The 20,318-nt window shown below is 39.5% G+C and overlaps 1 long non-coding RNA gene across 1 annotated transcript in view; it reads right to left on the minus strand.

The window, feature by feature from the left end:
- Positions 1–3,032: 3,032 nt before the first annotated feature.
- LOC123521571 overlaps positions 3,033–20,318 on the minus strand; it is a 310,252-nt gene continuing 292,966 nt past the window's right edge. The window contains exons 3-4 of the long non-coding RNA XR_006679991.1: positions 17,356–17,389; positions 3,033–3,118 (exon numbers count right to left, since the gene is read on the minus strand). This is a non-coding gene — a long non-coding RNA (uncharacterized LOC123521571). The remainder of the gene's footprint in view (positions 3,119–17,355; positions 17,390–20,318) is intronic.

Here is a 20,318-nt window from a genome sequence, read left to right on the forward strand (position 1 = left end):
CCCATATCCTTTTATAAGTATCTGAATCTCTGAAAACCCTAGGGTAGCATTATGACATCCTTGTATTGGCTTCCCTCATCTAAATCACGTATCTTCTTCTGACTTGTCTTTTCTTTAATAAATCTTCATAAATGTTCTCTTTAAATTATATTCAATGTTTTGGGTCATTTTGTAGATTAAAAAATTACCATTGCTTATATAAAGTACACCTTGGTCTTGAAAATGATATCTTTTCTCTTTATGAATTCAAAGAGACTTAGCCGATGCATTACACATGTATGTGTGGAAAGTAAAAGAATAACACAAATGTGAAGAGTAGATGTATTTGGGTGGGAAACAGTTAATTTGAAGGAAAATAATAGTTATACAGATATATGATTTCAATGATTTTGTGTTTGAATAATGGAAATGATGCAAAGCATATATATTCTTATTGTGAAAATAATTATATAGTACATATCAAAATTAAAATATTGATTTGTCTTGTTATTACACTCTCAATTTAATTTCCTTCTCTTGTGATACCCAGTTTGCCAATTACCAGTATTCCCCCAACTATGAACAGTTTATTTCCAGTCAAATGGTCCAAAAATAAGGCATATGACAGTCATGGCGACCTTGTGTGATTCAGAATATAACTACTCCCCACTGAGCTTCCAGGGGCAGTAGATTACTAGGACTTTCTCCTAAAGTGCCTCTGGAAGATTTTGAGTCTCAAATTAACAGGTGAACACCTTAACACATTGTTTTTTTGTACCAGCTGGGAGCAGTGACCTTGATTGGAGAAGATACTTCTGTCTGAGCTAAGCTTATACTTTATATATAGCTTATGTGAAAGAGTTTCACATATTTTCATTAACCGAGTATTCAGAGAGTAATAATTATAGGGAGTAGGACCCAAGACTTAATATCCTATAGTGAATAAAAGGAAAGGAATGCAAGTTGCTTTGAAGAGTAGTCATATTTAACCTCAATTACATATTAGCCTAAAATAATTTTGTCTTTAGCACAATACACCATCTCTCAATTGTAAACAGGTTCATTGTGGTATTTTGATACTGATTTTGAAAAATGTTTGCACATTGTATTACCTCATGTAGGTTTCATTTTTGGAAGGTCAGAAATTGAATCCTCAAACTGTATGTGCTAAACAGATAGAAGATGTTCTTTAAACTAATTGACAAATGTTAGGATTAAAAAACAGTAGCTCTAATTTCTCAGGTGCAGAAAAGATACCACAGGGCCCACATATCACAAGATGATTCTAATTTGCAAAGCAATCTGAAGAGCACACAATTGCTATAATAAGAAAATATGACATTTGTACCATGCCATAGTCATATTATGCATTCTGTCACTAGAATGAGATACTGGGGGTTCATTTTCTGTTCTCTCTAGGACCTCTGTCATGAGGGAAAACGACTGGCACCCTTGTCTCTCAGGCCCTGCAAAGAACAAAGGGTGCGAATAGATGGTGCTCTGTAGGAACCTCAGCTGGACGTGACTACACCATTGAAGACAGGTTCGGGATGCTCATTTAGGACTAGAAACTTTTTCAGCACAGATCCAATTTCAGTAGATGCCTCCAATTTGCAAAGTTCTGGACCATTTTTGACTTCACTATTTCCGAAATGCATCAAAGGCCATGTAGCTTCGCCTCTTCCCATTTCCATGGTATGGGCCCTTAGTAGCTCTGCTTACCATTACTGGGTCTTAGCTCCTGCCATTTACAGGGAGGACATGGCTAGTGCTTCGCAGGGACTGCTGCAGCACTTTGAGAGTGGTCAGTGATGGGCTGGGGAAGCTGACCTGTTTAGGAACCCGGAGTCCTCAAAAATGGCAGCCAACGGTGTGGCTTTGAAGGTAGGTCAAGCTCCACAGGTTTTACCAATGACTCCATCACCTTTAGCAGGGCACCACTACCTATTTCCTACTCAGTACAAAAATGTACTAGCGAGAGATTTGGTTGCTAGGCAACAGGTACACTACCCTTGATTCTGCAGGTCATGACTGAATTGGTTCTAAGCAAAATTTTTTCCTGAAGTTTAAATTAGTTAACCTGTGAAGTGTTTTTGCACAAATAATCTGCAGAAGAATCACAGAGTAACTCTTATGCCACCAAACTCATCTCATTGCTTTTCTCTGTGTGTGTTACAAACAAAACTAGAAAGAAACCCTGTGTTCATTGTCATAATCCCAGTGTACGGAATAAGTAAATGAATGTAAAGTGTCGGGTGGACTGTGTGGTATGAAACCATGTCCATCATGACGAGCACTCGCTGCCTCCAGTTGTCTCTGACTCAGAGGCACTGTGGGACAATGTACAACTTCCCTGTGGGTTTCCGAGACAGTAACTCTTTATGGGAGTAGATAATCTCATCTTTATCCCTTGGAACCGCTGGTGGATTCGAACTGCTGACCTTGCGGTAAGCGGCAAACCTGGTAATCTCCTCGTGCCCCAGGCTTTTCCTCAAAAAAAAGTTGTGACTTAGATAGTGTTTAGGACTATGAAGTAAATTTCACTTATGAGCCCAGACCCATTTTCTCAGAATAAAAGGACTACTGTTGTAGGTCCTTAACTACTGAAATCTTTCATACATTGAAATTTAATAAAGATACATTTATAATCACTAAGAGTTATAAGATATGAAATGAAGTTCCATGTCGCAAAAATGTACCAGGTTTTTTAAAGGGAATAAATATTAATAGTCATGTTCAAAAGCCCATAATAGGTCTGTAGGACAGAAATAGACCCCGCTGAGTCTTTCATTATAAAGAGGCTTAACAGTTTTCTCACAGACTTGGAAATAAAATATTTTTTAAAATATGTTATGCTTCAGTGTTACACCAAGTTATACACAGAACCCAATGGGCAGAATCTATGTTCATTAATATTCAGTAACTCTCCAAGCAATCTCATCTCAGCAGCTATGAAGAAATATTCCAAAAATGAGCAAGGAGAGCAAATTTTCATCTATAGGATTGGAAGAATCCAATAATATGAAAAAATAAAAACACCCCTGCAGGGGTGCACACATGCTATAGGACCGTGGAAAGTTTTATGGAGTTTCATAAAGCTGAAGCAGAGTCTGGTCATACAATGGAAGCTGTCAACAATCTGAAAAGGAAATAAAATATTTTTACAATAACATATAAAGAACAACTCCAATTATTAGTTTTCTGTTAAGTCAATTTATCAAACACATACACACATGGATTCAGTGTCTTTGTACATTTAGCCTAGAACGAGGAAGTACCATGAGTAACAAAGTAATATCTTACATGAATAAAAATGCTTCCTTGACTATTTTTCCTAGTAAACAACTTGCCAAAAATAAGATATTTGCCTATGATTCGCAACAAATTATTTTCATTAAGTACCATATATTAAGGGTAAATATTTTTCAGTGCAGATCAGAGAAAAAAATAATGCTGGTAACTCATTTGTTGAAGACTCAGTGTGTGTTAAATACTTTATATAAAACATCTTGTTTCATATCCACAACAACTCCACGAGCTTGGCATATTTGTTTACCCTATTGATATTCAAATATAACTGGCTCTATTTAAACATAATGGAATCAGATATATTAAGACTTTGGTCTTTGAAGACACCGCCAGTGTACTATGTATGGATCCAATGTGCAACTTCACCTGTCTTCAGAGCTTTTGACAATGACCACTCTGAAAAATAATATCAAACTACTTTAACAGAGACCCAGTTAAACGGCCAAATATTAGAAGCAGATATAGAAGAAAGAATGCGGATGACATTAAATAAACAAAGAAGAGTTGTTGATACAGATGGGAGTCAGTGAGGTAGTGAATTTGTTGGCATACATTTTCCTTTTTCTTTTTCTAATTTTAGCCTTCAATGACAATGTCCCTTCCATGAGTATTCATCATATTAGTTCATCATATCAGTCGAATGTGCTCTTACATTTCTCTCCCAAGGCATTGCAGGCTTTGTTTCTATATTTCCAAAATCTAGAAATTACGTTTTTTTCAGACCAAAATAGCTTTTTAATACAGTGTTAATTCTTGTATGTGTGCTTGGTCTGCATAGCATTATATATGTATTTTTTCATATGTTTCTGGCTTGATTCCTCAACTCGGTCAGCTCTGAAGACAGTAGCAATGTCTTCATTTTCTTTATAATTCCCAGAGAACTACACACCACACAGTAAGCACTCTACAAATATGCAGGATTCAGATCTTAGCGATGGGAACAAAATAATTGAGCAGCAAGCTATGACCATCTAAGCATGTGCTAACTCTTCCCAGATCCGGGCATGTTACCCTGGAGATATAAGTCCCCCCTCCTCTATTCTTAAGAGAACTTGGATGAAATAGTTTTTCATAACTCTGACTAGCCAATCGCAGCCATTTTGGAATCATACCGAAGCGCTACTGTAGCTTGTTCTCACTGATCCTGAGCATCTGAAGGAAGCGCTGCAGGGTGGAGAATCCTGGATGCTCTGAGGAACATGTTTGAAGTCACATGCTTTGGCCATGGAGAAATCCCAGACGGAGCCATTGGTACTTTTTGGACTTAGTTGAGCTTTTCTAATGAGGGCATTATCATGAGTTTCTAAGAAGGGCATCGATGCTCTTGATTACTCAGGAGAGGTTAGGTTCAGCTGCAGTAATAATCAGGATCATATCAAAAACAAACATCTATTTGTCACTCATGCTATAATTTTAGAGTTTACCAGCAAAAGCGTTCAACCTGTCATGGGCTCTCACGGACCAACATGGTTTGAGCCCCCCCATCTGGAGTCATGGCCAGTAGCGGTCCAGAGAGAGGACAGACCTCTCTGGGTCCTGCTAAGTAATGCCATCCATACTCCAGGAGTGGAGCTCCCCTCTGTTCACTGTCCTTTAGCCACAATGAAGGACATGATCCTTTCACTCAAGATCCACTAGCTGCAATTAACAAACCACCACATTATTTTATCCAACACATATCCTACCTACATATTCAAAGTATGAGGCACTCGACAGATTTGTTACAATCATTTTTCCTTTTGCAAAATATGTATGTTGAGGAGAGAGAACAGAAACCTCAGTGATTTACGCGTCCAAGATCGCTCAGCTAGTGATTGCGGCTATTGTGCCAAGTCAATTCTGATTCAGAACGACTCCGCGTGACATACTATAAATGCCCCAGAGGGCTTTCTTACTTACAATCTTTCTGAAGTAAGATGGCTAGATATTTCCCCCATGAAGCGGCTCATGGGTTTGAAGTTCCAACCTTTGGGTTGTCAGCCCAGCGCTCAGCTCTTTTGTGTCACAAGAGCTCCATCCAGTGGGAATAAAACCCTTAAATACAAACCCACTGCCACCAAGTGTGTTCCAACTCATAGCAACCCTACAGGGAGATTCAAATTGCTCCACAGGGTGTTTAAGACTGCAAAAACAATTGAAGAAAACCCCAGGAATGTCTGTGGCTCAGACCGCCTCATCCCAAATGCTCATTCAATCTAGAAAGATGCTGTGTGCATGAACTGAACAGCTATCACCTGATATGTTAAAGCTGAGTCTTTGACTATGAATCGACTACCTTTTCAATTAACTTGTAAAATCCTTCCAAGGCCCTGGAACTTGTAACAACTTTTCTAATTCAGCAAACTCCTAAAAAGTAAAGAAGTAGGTTCCTTGGCAGTCAAACATTGTTTGCTTTTTCACAATGGCTGTGACTAATTCTTTAACTTGTAAGTGCAGGTAGTTTGTCAATACTGTCCAATAAAATGGACTCTTTAATCACTAAATAGAACTGTTGGAACTTTCCACTATGATGGATCTTGTCACTAACATTTTGAGACTTAACCATTTTCTATCAGGTTTTCAGCACTGCTTCGATGTGATGAGTATTGGAAAATATTTTTTTCTACATAGGATATGGCATTAAAAAAGACAGCGCTTCTGAAATAATTTCAGGTCCTGAAACTCTAAAGTATTTTTAAAAGCTTCTCACAGTATCCCTCACAATTTATTGACCATGTATGCAGCCAGTATATCATTTTATAAAACAGGATGTTTCGGATTTGGAAGTATTCATACCCCTTTCTCTCAGGTGCTATCTGGCTGATAGGAATTTTATTTCCCAACTGAAGGTATTCCGTAGGTTGAACAAACACAGGTCTTCCAACATAATGCCATAATGTAGACATAATATCGACACAAAAAAGAATAATGGATCCACATGTCCTGTATTCACTTAACAAGCATCCAGATCTCTGAAAGCCTTTAAATGGATTTGGCAATCGCATCCAATTTTCTTCTGGACTCACAAGCACTGTGATGAGAGCCAGAGGTTTTTCTCAAACAAGCCCCCATAAAAACATGGTAGTTGCCAAGGTGTCCATCCATGTTGCTAAGGGCTTCCTCTTTCTCTGCTGACCCTCCACTGCACCAGAAAAGATGTGCCAATTTGTTCATTCTATCAGTCCTTGGGCATAGTCAATATTCTTTACCAACACCAGAACCAAATGTATCAGTTTTTTACCCAGGTTTTCCTTATTCATATTCTGGTTTTCATACGCATCTGAGGTAACTGAAAATAGCAGCACCTGGCTCTATTTGGACACCTTAGTATTCACTGACATCTCTGTTCTTTAAAGCGGTTGAGTAGAGGGGATAAACAAGAAGAAATTAAAGCAAGGTGGCCACTCCTCAGGAGGAAGAAGGGGCTTTCTACTTCCATAAACACTTAATGTCTCAGACTCTCCTAGGAGCAGTGAACTCTATCTTGTCTTATGAGGTTGCTACCAGTCAGAAAAGCCTAGCTGGCAGGAGTTTGTAGGATTTTTTCTTCTTTCCATTATACTATGTATTGTCTGAAGCATGATCAAGTCAGACAGAAAAAACAGAATGTACCTTAGAAGTGAGGACGGGGAGGCTTCAGCTTGCTTATAATGCACGTGTAATAAGGAAAGACCAACTATTAGATCAGGAAATTGAGTTTGGCAAAGTACAGGGTCAACAAAGCTAATGGGAACGGCTCACCATGCATGTGACAGTAGCTCCCGCAATGGACTCACACCTGCTGGACGATGGCGCAAGGACAGGCCACTGCTAACTCTGTTCTGGATGTTTTTTCCCGTGAGTCAGAGATGACTACGTGGAAAGAGTAATAACAATAGGATCCCAAACGCACGTCTTTTAAAATATGATAGTGCGTAAACTTGATGAGAACAGACTAGAGAGCCCTGTGGCCTATTTCTCTATGTGCTTCTGAGACAGCAACGTGCGGGGTTTCAAAATCCCCATGTGGCCTTTTGTATCTCCTGAGAAAAACCTTTCTCAGGGAAAAATAAAAAAATAAAAAAAGGAACCTTCGAGTTTAAAAGGAGGACAAGTATCCTAAGGTTCGATGGAAATACCTGTTTCCATAAGAGTTTAGTTACAAAGATCATTTCCATTGCACCACTTGCAGGGTAAGGACCTTCCAGGTCCTCCAAACCTTGGGTAAGTGCCTGGGATGAAGCTGTAGCCTCACGGCGGTTCTCAAGCTGTGGGTCCTGACCCCTTTGGGGGTCGAATGACCCTTTCACATATTTCCCATGGTCTTAGGAACTGAGACATCGCTCCTTTATCCGTCTCCAGGTGCATCCGCCTACCTACGAGTACCCAGCGTGAAGACTGTTATCCATGCTACACCATGTTCCAAAACAACATTTCATTGATTTATCATCAGAAATAAGTATTTCACAATTTATAATTACATATTGTTTTTGTGATTAATCACTATGCTTTATGTTCAATTTGTAACAATTAAAAGGCATCCTGAATATCAGATATTTACATGATGATTAATTAAAGTTATGAAGTAGCAATGAAGATAATTTTTTGGTTGTGGGTCACCACAGCATGAAGGACTGTATGAAAGGGTGGAGGCATTAGGAAGGTTGAGAACCACTGGTCTATAGTACGCATGTCATAGCTCAGGTATTACATGAGGGCCTCTCACCTAGAATTTGGACCTTTTAACCAGAACCAGAGAGGTGTCGTAACGGGAAATCCTTCAAGTACCCGTGGCAACTCTCGCAACATGTCTCAGCAGAAAAAGTCCGTGGCCAAGGAGCTAGTGAGATGATTGGAGGTGTACAGACTGGGGACTGGTGGGGACTGCGACAGCCTGACTGGAAGCCTCCGGGAAGCACAGGTAGGGTTCTTGGAGATGACTACATTCTTTGAACAGTCAATCACTCAAAAGATTACATAACAAGAATTTTATAAAAAAACCAGTATGGTAATAAAACAGGGAGGAGAAAGAGTTGTAGTCAAATTCATTCTATATAGTAAAATCTTATAAAGGGTGCCACAGGAATCGCACAGGCTCTTGAGACCTCACCCAGTGGAAGTTTGCCTCATCCTATGAGAGACAGGCTAGGATTCGTAATGCGAAGTGTGCAGACTGGGCCTACATGAATATGTGTCCCCACAGAGCTAAGCGGAAAAATAACCCAAGATGCGTTGCCAAGAGGCCCCGCAGACATGAGTGTGTGAGAGCATGTGCTCTGGAAGATAGGGGTTCGATGACTTCCTGACCCTGTCCAGGATGGACAAGACAGTGCTTCCGGGTGGGACAGTCGATGGAAGAATGTATTTCAGCTCCAGCTCATTGAATGCTTTCAGCCTGTGTAGATGTGAGAGGTACAAGAGACAGGGAGGGGGGAAAGGGCTTTCTCCTTCCTAGTAAAGACGAATTATTTTAATAGCTCAAGTTGGTTTTTCAGATTTGTTGAGGGAATTTCTATTAAGCAACTGGAAGCACAGTTCAGGCCTAGTGTGTCTCGTTTGGGTGAGTGTGCTATTTTTTTTCCTCTGGATTTTAATTAAGTGATTCCTTTTGAAATTAAAATATTGGTTTTAAGGACATTTAATCTTTCCTCCCTTTACACCAAGAGTATAGACTTTCTGTAATTATCACGTATGTGCTTTAAATAGGTGAACATAAAATGTATTATGGAGACACATTGGGAAGTGAAAGTGCATGCTATTATTAAAATTTCTACAATGCATAATCTCTATTATGCAATATCATATGAAGGAGTCCTGGTGGTACAGTAGTAAAAGCTCTGGACTGTGATCCTGAAAATGTCAGAGGTTTAAACCCAGCAGCTGCTTTGTTTAAAAGTATATATTAAAAATACAGCAATTTTCTTCCCTAAGGATTATACCATCAATGCAAAACTAGCTTGTTGTGTTCTCCTCCAGAATTTATGAAGAAACAGGTTCCAAAAAATCCATTTTAACGTGAAAGCTACAACATGCTTGGCCAAATTGCCATGGAAGAAATGATAAAACTGAACCTTTCTATTCCTGAGATATGAGGTATTAGGCCAAGGAAAGGATGTAGCATGTGGATCCTACTGCATTTATGAAATTCTCCAAGGTGATTCCTGAAACACATGGTAAGAATAAATTAAAACAGGCTTTCTGAGATAATGAGCATAAAGAGATGCAATACTATAGGTGCTCTTCTGGGTAAAAAAAAGAAGAAGAAAGAAAATCAAAGCGGGATGCTAACCAGGACCATTAGGAAGAGGCAGCATTGAAGAGTAGATCTCAGTGGGAAATGTTATTTATTTCAGTTACAAATAAATAGAGTCTGTGGGTTTCGCTGTGACTCTTGGTAAGTAACTTGGATTCTCTGTGTTCAGTTTCTTCAAATATGAAATATATGAAATAGCAATACCTCCATTATAAAAATGTGATTAAATTAGGTCTTACATAAAATAGGGCTAATAAATTGTAAGCCACAGAATGGTTAGCTATTGCTTTCATTATGCTGTATAAAATAGCAAAAGCCTCACTGTCATTACCAACAATTCGTCTTTATTTGTAATTGTATTCAGGTCACCTTCCATTGCTTGCTTTGGGTAAAATGACATTTAGTTTCTTAAAAAAAAACCTTAAGGTGATTTTTCTGATGACCATTGATACGGAAAAGAAGACTATTTTGTGCTATACCAAACATACAGCCAGGTTAAGAGCAGCTAAGAAGAGAATCCTCAGAAAACAAATCTACAACAGCCATTCCTTTGTTTTTCTCATTTGCTCGGTTCTTTATTAGTGCAATTAATAAACATGCCAACATCAAGTTTGGCTGTTGGATTTCCTGCAGCAGAATCTTGGAAGAAAAGTGGTTGCCAAGAGTTGGAATCAACTGGATAGTAACTAACAGCTACCAAAATGGGGGCTGGGGATGAAGCAGGGGACATTACAAAATTACAACCTTCTTAAAAGGAGTTAAGCTGAGAAATTAATTTATAACAGGTACAGTGAATAAGTGCTCTGGGATAAAAAAAAAAAAGTTTGATTAGGAACATTTGTCATTTTGAACCCACACGGCTAGTTCTTTAGGAGTGCAATACTTAAGGTAGACACACTACTAGCCGAGTAAATGATTATAATATTTGAAGACTGTCTTGGGGACAGTTTTGATTTAGGTTTTCAGCACCATAGTTCCTGGAGTACATCCAGCCTTTCAGGCTCTAAAAATCCTGGATTCCTTGAACATTTGAAACTCTGTTCCAAATTTGGCCCTTTTAAAAATTCATGATTCTTCCCTCAAAGCTGAGTTCAAAACATTCAATTAAAGTAGGTGTGTATCAAACCGTTCTTCCAGTGCAATGAGCAGGTGAGGACAACAGCTAGAACAATGAGGTAACAAGCCTGAGGGGAAATGAGTGTATGTGGGATATGAAGAGGCAGAAATGGGGGAAAGATGATTGAGATGGGTCGCATTTCTACAGACACTTGGAGGTTGTAAGGAGAAGCTAGGCTCTGGTGTGTGGAAGCACGTGCCAGCTGAGGAAAGTAAATGCAGAAGACCTCAGGTTCCCAATAACTTACAGGCTCGAGGAGGAGCAGGACAGCCAATGGGTTGGACAGTGAAAGGAGGAAGGCAATGGTGACAGCTCCATTAGGAGCCCTATGATGGGGAGCCTTAAAGGGAAGACTGCAGGAGTTAGGATTCTAATCCAAATCAGAAGAAGGAGTCATTGAAGGGTATACCATGAAGACCATGCTAAACTGAAATCCCAGTGTTCCGTGATTGTTTATTAAAATGTTTTTTAATATAGTGAAGAATATTGAAGAAAGTATGGCCTGTCAAAAGGACAAACAAGTCTGTCTCAGAAGTACAGCCAAAGGGCTCCTTTAAAAATCATATCATTGTATGCTCACCTCCCCACACAATCATTGAAGACAAATGGGTCGATAAGGAAATGTGGGGAAGAAAGCCGATGGTGTCCTGCTTTCAAAAGACATAGTGTCTGGAGTCTTAAAGGCTTGAAGGTAAACAACTGGCCATTTAGCTCGGAAGCAACAAAGCCCACATGGAAGAAGCACACGGGCCTGGGTGATCACGAGGTATCAAAGGGATGAGGTATCAGGCATTAAAGAACAACAAATCATATCATTGTGAATGAGGGGGAGTGCAGAGTGGGGACCCAAAGCCCATCAGTAGGTAACTGGACATCCCTTTACGAAAGGTTCACAGGAGGAGGACCAGTCAGGGTGCAGTGCAGGAACAATGAAACATACAACATACAACTTTCCTCTAGTTCTTAAATGCTTCCTCCTCACCTCCGCCACTATCACGGGGTAGTAAGGGGGAACCGATTATAGGGATCTACATATAACATCCTCCCTGGGGGACGGACAACAGAAAAGTGGGTGAAGGGAGACATCGGACAGTGTATGACAAAATAATAATTTATTAATTATCAAGGGTTCATGAGGGAAGGGGAATAATGAGGAGCTGATGCCAGGGGCTTACATGGAGAGCAGGGTGTCTTTCCGGTGTTCATAGGGTTGCTATGGCTCAGAACTGACTCAACGACACTTAACAATAACAACATCAAGAGTGAATGGGAAGGCAATTTCTGGAGCTCCAGGAAACCCTAGTTCGCTATCAGCCAGGATTAGATTTTCCAGGATCTCCCATTAGAGTTATAAATTCCAAGAATCCTAAAAGGAAGTATGGGAAAGTGGGATGGTGAAAGGTCTTGAGGTTTTTCTCTTCGTCTTGTGGGACAGGCAAAGGAGGGAAGAGAAAGAGAAGTGTCAGCTTTTCAGACCATCACAGTGGCCAGAAAGGAGCGATGTACATGGAATTTGCAATGCTCTGGGAAGGGCAACAGCTTCAATCCTCCCCACTCTTGAATGTCTTAACTTTTCCAGGTACCTCTGGATGAACCATGTGATCTGTACCTCTGTTTGCTCATCTCTCACAGATTAGATTGATATAGATCGATAGATGATAGATAGATGATAGGTAGATAGATGATAGATAGATAGATAGAAGAATGATATACACATACATAAACATAGAGAGATAGCTGGTGTTGAATCCATTCCAACTCAGGCCACCATTTTATAACAGCACAAAATGCTCCTCAGTCTTGGATCCTCCTCAGGGTCCAATGTTCAAGTCCATCATTGGAGTCATTGTGCTAATCCATCTCCCATGGGCTCCCTCACTCTCTCTGGCGTTTATGTCACCAAATATAACACTTTTCTCCAGCAAATGATCTTTGTTGATGATGTATTCAAAGGTAGCAAGATTAGACCCATTCTACTGTGTCCCACAAGGTTTCCATTGGCTAATTTTCAAATGCACAACTCGAGGGCTTTCTTTGTAGTTTATCTCAGTGCAGAAACTCAATCAAGTAGATAAGCTTTCTGCAGTTTTGTTGATTCGTTTTGAAAATAACAGTGGTGTCACTTCCAGCACCATAGAAACAATCATCATAGCAGCACAACACACTGACAGAGGGGTGGTGACTTAAACTTACAGTGAATCATGAAACCTCACAGACCGTGAGATAAAGGAGCCTGGCATATGGAAAGCATATGTGTCTTCTGTCATTGTTATTACTAATACATAGAATATATAATGGTATGTTTTGTATCAAAAGGTGGTACTTATCAGCATGTTACATTATAAGACAGTCTTTGTGATCAGATCTAAAATAAGGAATATGTTCAGTGTTTTTTTTTATTTTAAAAAGACTAGTTTCAATGTACTGATTTTTAAATCCAGCTCATTTTCAGAAGTATCACAATGTAAACAAAAGAAGAGAAGATCAAGAAGGTTTATGATTAGAGATATTCCATATATACCACTGGTTGTCTACTTTCTCATTTAGAAACAAGCTTCAAAATTGAAGATGATTATAAACAGATTATGCATTACCAGTGTTTTCCCCAGGAGGATCTGTGAAAACAATCTTTGAAACCAGAGGCTAGAAATAACTCTAGTTTTAAATGATATTGATAAACATGGAATTAAAAAATAATTAAAATGACTATGCTATGATTTTTGGCAATTTCAAAGATGAACATAAAATATCTGGTCAAAAGGTAAAGTATAATAGCCATCAGATACAACTATTTCTTTCCCCAAATTACCTGAAGTTAGATGGCGCCAATTATGCATGCACGTGCCAGAGCATGGCTATTCCAGCAAAGAGGAATTTGCATAGATGATGATTTTAATCAGAGGTACCTATTTGATTTCACAATGATCTGTTTTGCATACACATCTGAATCCTGTACATGTGATTCTGTGTTTGCACAGACAAGCAATTATTTTGTTGGTGCAATTTAGAAATCCTTGTTTGATATATTAGGATATTAATTTTATTCCATTTATAACGTTCCGGACTCCCTTTTTATTGACGAGAAAAAGAGAGCTCCTTGGAAGAGGAAGGAAATGGATTCTGCTTGGAGTCATGGCTGGCAGGGATACTGCTGCTGGTTGATTCTCTGCTTAAAAAAAAATAAAAAAGGGAAATATGCTTTTACACACACACACACACACACACACACACACACACACCCGACTCTTTCTGCTTTCTGCTTTGGAGATGATTTCAAAGTTTAAAGATGGCTTGAGTTCACAGGGAGAACCCTTGAGTAGCAATCATATTGAGTGCACTCAATTTTCTACATAGTTAGGCCCTAAATGATGGGAGTAGGTTGTTGATCCCTACTACTCTTAAGCAATAAATAGAGAAAATTGAGAGCGGGGTAAAAAGAACCAAATTTATAGTCCTGAAAACAGATTCTCTCTGTGGAGCTCCTGGAAGAAAAAAAAAACACTCTGAAAAGCAGTGAAGCAAAACTCTTTATTTCATTATGGGCTTGCTGGACAATCAGGATTCTTGTTGGCCTTCAGCAAGGGCAGGGTGGTACAGAAAGCCCGGTAAATTGATGGCCACAGGGACAATGTTCTGGGAAAGTGGTCTGCTTGTTTTCTAGCTAACTCATCCAGACAGGCCCACTGGGACAAACCCTGTTTAGCATCCAATGTTATGCACAAACTCATTTTAAGAGGCTTCTCTACATTATAGATGGGTCATTGATAACAGCAAGAAATATTTTGGTTGCTTTTTTCCATCCGATCTTTCAGGCTAAGGTTTACTCTATATGCTTTTGGGATCAGCACATCTGGACCTATACTTATGAGTAATTTATCCTATAAAGCGATTGAGTGGAAACTCAGTTAATGCGTGTTCACGATCCTGTCAGCTTCCTCTTGACTTCGTTTGGAAACCCGGCTCAGTTGTTGCAGTTGTGGGTTGCCTCACAGTGACCTACTGTTATCAGACGGACACACTTCCCCCTGTGCCGTCTTCACAATCTTTGTTTTATGTGAATCCACTGTGGTGGCTACAGTCAGACTACAGAAATTATTGTAAAGGCTCTGAGTTCTTGCACTTTCAGCCTGGCCATCCACTTCAACATTGGATTTTCTATAACCAATTTCCTCTCGAGTCATACATGATGACATTGTCATTGGAAAAATCCCAGGCCACGTTAGTCTGTAGTGCTTCTTCACTAACGTTTTGTGGTCATTTATTTCCGGTGTTCACAGTCAACTGTTGCAACTCAAAATGTGGTCACTGGAGCAACCGTTTCAATGCTAGTGGAAAGTGTGCAAACATCTGCAGCATCTAGGTCTAGGCAACTCTAGCTTTAGGAAGTCCTCCACGTTTCCTTACAACTACTGACCTAGGGTCACTTGGCTCTCTCATTCACACACACCAATCTTGTGTACATAGTCAAACATGGCTAGAACGTATTCCTAATCTCCTTGGGATCTCAATGAGCTTCATTTAGGCTAGATAAGATTGATAAGTCAGCAGGAACGTCATATGAAATTACCATCTTATTATTTTTGGTGCACTTGCAATACAAAAGGCAGAGACCTACAATCACAGTGATAATTATTTGTCTTTCTCACAGTCATGGTGATGGTTAGGCTCACAGTAGACTGATTCAAGGCGGTACATTGTCCTTGTAACTATGGCATTGCTAAGGGAAACTTTAATAACATTTGGTATCTTCTTCTCTTGAAATTTTTGACTCAAAATTAAGTAGGTGAGAAGAAGGGAAGATACGGAGAGCTAATTAAGAATCAGTTATTTCTGTATTTGGCTGAAGTTAAAATCTGGCATTGTCTGATCTTAAAACTGATCTTTATGCAATGATATCAGAGTACAAAAATCAAATTAAAAGGGAAAACTTTGTCTCACTTAACAGTTTTGAAGAGGACACAAAAGGGAAGAAGGTTTTATAGAACAGCTTGCTACCCACCCCATGGTCCTTAGACCCACAGCTTTGATACCATCTGAGAAGTTACAGAACTGCAGATTCTGAAACTCTTCCACAGAATTACCTAATTGGAAACCCTCCCCCCATTTGAAGAGAAGATTTTCCAGACAATTCATGGTTACCATATAATTTGAAAAGCCCTGATATATAATATACATAACCTCAATTTATTTTCTTTACTTGATGTCATTCCATCCAGGATCTCATTTAAATGGGACATCTGCTTTCTGATTGTTAAGCCCTTATCATATTTTTCCGAAACATGCCACGTGTCTGCCCAGCAGATGATCTATGACTGCTCCGAGCAGGTTGGTGTGAGTGTAGATGAGTGGCCCACAAATGCGCTCCGATGTACGGCCCTGGCGTGGGAAACACAGAGCATGTCCTGGCCATCTTTTCTGAACTAGTAAACCATCAAGGACGTACAAGGGCTGAGAGTCTAAAACCATGAAACACGTGTTTGCAATACTGACGTTTTACTATTGGAAAAGCACAAGGGTAGGTATTGGTTTGCGTTCAGTCTGTCAAGATACAAGTTAAAGGTTACCCAGATAAGACTATCTGTCCCCATAAAGATTGAGAGCAGCGGTTCTCAACACATATTTCTGATGGTTTGGGAACCAAGACACGCTCCTCTCTCCGGGTCCAGGTGGGTCCGCCCACATGCAGATACACTCACATATGAGTACCCAGCATGAAGACTGTTACCCATGCTACACCTGACTCAAGACAAAATTTCATTTATTTGCCATTAGAAATAAATATTTCACAATATAAAATTACATATTGTTTTTGTGATCCATCACTATACTTAATGATGTTCAATTCGTAACAATGAAAATACATCCTTCATACCAGATATTTACATGGCAATTAATCACAGTAGTAAAATGACAGTGATGAAGTAGCAACGAAAATAATGTTATGGTTGGGGGTCACCACAACATGAGGGACTGCATGACAGGGCAGCAGCATTAGGAAGGTTGAGAACCACTGCTTCAGCACCTTCTAAATTCAAAGTAGGGTCACCGTGAGTTGAAACTGATTCAATGCCTGGGAGATTTGGTTTCTTGGGTTTATCAATTTACCCACAGAAAAATTTGGTTAGTATAAACTACATCCAACCATCTTAGCTCCTGATAAGGATCAGAGTAATCCTGAATTATTTTTTTGTTATTTCCCATAGAGTCAGTTCCAACCTCCATAGAGGTTTCAAAGCTGCAACGTTCAGAAACAGAAAAACAGCAGTCGAATAAGGCAACTCAGGTTGGAACCACCTGCCACGTGGCTAGAAGTCAAGTCCTTCATTGTATATAAGTTAAGGCTTGTAGATGTTTGATTTCTTTCCTTGTAACAATATTAGCATAAAAAACATCATTATTTACTGTCACTATATAATGCCATAAAGTACTACTGTAACTAGTGAAACAGTAACTAACAACATGGAATTACTTTTCTAATTGGTTGAGAGATTATTGCAGTTTGAGTAACTTAAGCATCTGTGCGATCAACAGTTCTGTAGACAGAGATCTTATTGAAAACAAAATTCTGAGTTTTACTTGAAATAGAAAAGGAGAAAAGAAATATTCTATAATGCCTAGTGAGTTGCCAGAGGAAAACTTTTCAACAAACTTAACCAAACATTTTATAGGCAAAACAAATCATTTTGTTTCAAAAAGAAACATTCTCCAAGGAAATGTGAGAGTAGGAAAATAAACTCACCACAGTTGTTCACTTAATTGATAGGCACCATCATCTGAAACAACAAAAATGGATTGATATCATGAAAAGCGCCCAAAATTTCCTTTTCTTAATATGCTCAAACATATGCTATGAATAGATCTATTATAGCGAAATTAAATATGCAGTGCATATACTTGATTAGATCTCAGTAGCTTTTTATTTTTATTTTTGTTTTTTTCAGATCAAAGTGTTCATCCCCCAAATTGAAAGGCCATATTAGGTAACCGCTTCTTTCTTAAATTTTTTTATTTGCATATTTAGCAAATAAATTTTCTTATGATGTGCAAGTTAAAGTTAGGCCGAAGTATAGAGTCCCCTGTGTAACCCAATCTAGGAACTTGAATAATCTTGGAAAATTTATCCTACACAGTCTTAATAATGCCACTATGCACTTCTTTATCTAATTAAAAATTTATATCTATCTCAATCTCTATGTCTATCTATATCTTGTCTAGAAGCTAATGAGTAGGGAAAGGTAGGGATTTCTATTTAACTGATGAGTTACAGTCTCAGGAGTTCACAGAGGAAGTTGTGCCCTGTCCAGTAGGGTTGCTGTGAGTTGGCATCCATTCAATGGCAGTGCATTCGGTCCTCGGTTTGTGATAAGCTAACAAATGTAGCATATTGCTCAATCTCTTCCTTTCTAAGGCGAGCTCCCATACTTCTCCAGTGTACTCTGCACTAAATGAGAGGCACCTTGGAAAAATCCCACTTTCACAGCTGTGCTGGAACTATCCACATGGATGCGAACCCTGAGGCACAGCGATTGATCTTTTAGCCACATCTCACTTTATTTACCCTCATCGTATAGTATATGCACCTACTCTCTCCTCAGCCAGCCACCAAGCACTAAGTTAGAACTTAGACGTGAGAAGGACAAGGTCTTCCAGCTCGCACGTTAGAAGGATACCTCCTTTCAGAACGACAAATAAGCAGTCATTAGCCTCTGTTGGCTTTCCCTGTCCCTATCTTTTCATTGCTTTTCTGGATCAAATAGTAAAATGAACAGAAATTACACCACAGATGTATTACAACACCAAAGGAATGCAAGCAAAGGTGAGATCTAGGAAGGGTCACAAAGAGAAGCTTCCATGTCTCAAGAGCATCAAGCTAACCTTTCATGTCTGGTCACCAACCAGGAAGCTCCTCTGAGCCTCCCTGTGTGAGGCCCTTATTGGCCTATCAGGGAGCCTTAGTAGATGATGACATGATATTACTGCGAGTTTGTCATTATCGGCCCTCAGGCAGTTCCTGGTGGTCTGGCCACCCCCTTCTCAACTGCTTCAATGATGTCCATCTTCCACAAAGACCACATCGCTTTCTGCAAGGTGACTCTATAGCTCACACATCTTGATCTATATTTTTATCACCAATTATCTCTCATTTGCTCTCTACTCAAGTCTGTCCTTATGCACGCCCTCTCTTTTATCTTCTTAAATAACACTTTGTGCACCCCCCTCCCTGTAAAGACATTCTGTCTCCAACCATACCTACACTCTGTCTACATATGTCCTAAGGATTCTTTAAAACAAGTTTGATGACCACCCTCTGTCTCTCTTGACACCCATAGGGATTACTCTGCTCTCCCTCAGCATTTCCTTCATGTTTTGTCCTTCTAGTAGAGAAACAATCAGATTACATTTTCTATGACAAATATGGATGCGTGCCTTGAATCTAATCATTTTCACATTTGCAGGTTTCCTGCTTTTCGACCTAAATGTTCAGCACAAACTGGATGAGCTACACTTTAGCTTATCTTCCTGAAACTGCTAAAGAAAACATTATAGTCACTGCTAGTGAGTTTATTCTGATGCAGAGAAACCCCTATGTATGTTTCAGAGTCTGTAAATCTTTTCTGAAGCAAGTAGTTTCATCTTTTTCCCACAGGGTGGCTGATGGATTTGAACTGCTAACCTTATGGTCAGTGGTCCAAGGCTCATCCAATAGCACCATCAGGTATCTCTCATATATGTGTGTTGCATTTTCCTGTGTAGTTGTATTGCACATGGTTATGCAAACACACCTTAAACTTTAAAGTAATAGATAGACTCATTATGAATAATATTCTAAACTGCCTAATACGCACATGAAATTTTGACATTGACAAAGGAGTGAAGAAGAATCGGTGAATTTGAAATGTGGTGCTGGCGAAGAATATTGAAAGTATTATGGACTGTCAAAAGGACAAACTGATCTATCTTGGAAGAAGTCACATAGCAAGACTTTGTCTCATGTCCTTTGAACATATTGGCCAAAGGGACCAGTCCCTGGAGAAGAACATCAGGTTTGGTACAGCACAGGGACAGTGAAAAAGAGGAAGGTCCTCAAGAGATGGACTAATACAAGCAGTGTTTTGTTCCATTGTGCAAAGGGTTGGACAGTACTTGATGGCGCCCAACAAGAAGAATGGCCAGTTTTCATAAAAACTACTGTACACAAACATTCCTGGGGTGAGGACCAGGGAGTAAGCAGGGGCCAGACAAAATCCAGGGATACACATGGTAGCCAACTAAAAAGGAGGGGGGAAAGGAAAAACAAGTTATGGAATTAGGTCATTTTTTCCCTGATGTTGATAATTGAGTTTAGGCATATGGTTTAAGCTGAATTTACCTAGTAAGAGTTCATTTTCCACTCACACCACTGGTCCTGTAGGAATCATCCACCCTGGATTCCCTGTATTTCCAGTTCCTATCTGTACCAGTGTACATCCTCTGATCTAGCCAGACTTGCAAGGTAGAATGCATATCATGATAGTGGGAGCGGGGAGAAAACATTTATTAACTAGACGAAAGTTGTATTTTTCATCGTTGCTACATCGCCCCCTGACTGGCTCATCTCCTCCCCGAGACCCCTCTGCAAGGGGGTCTCCAGTGGCCTGCTAATGAGCTTTGGGTCTCCACTCCGCACTCCCCCCATCATTCACTATGGTAATATTTTTTGTT

The sequence above is a fragment of the Echinops telfairi genome, unplaced genomic scaffold (assembly GCF_000313985.2).
Source record: "Echinops telfairi isolate 266 unplaced genomic scaffold, ASM31398v2 ScPeMD7_25;HRSCAF=90, whole genome shotgun sequence".
NCBI classification, from domain to species: Eukaryota; Metazoa; Chordata; class Mammalia; order Afrosoricida; family Tenrecidae; genus Echinops; species Echinops telfairi.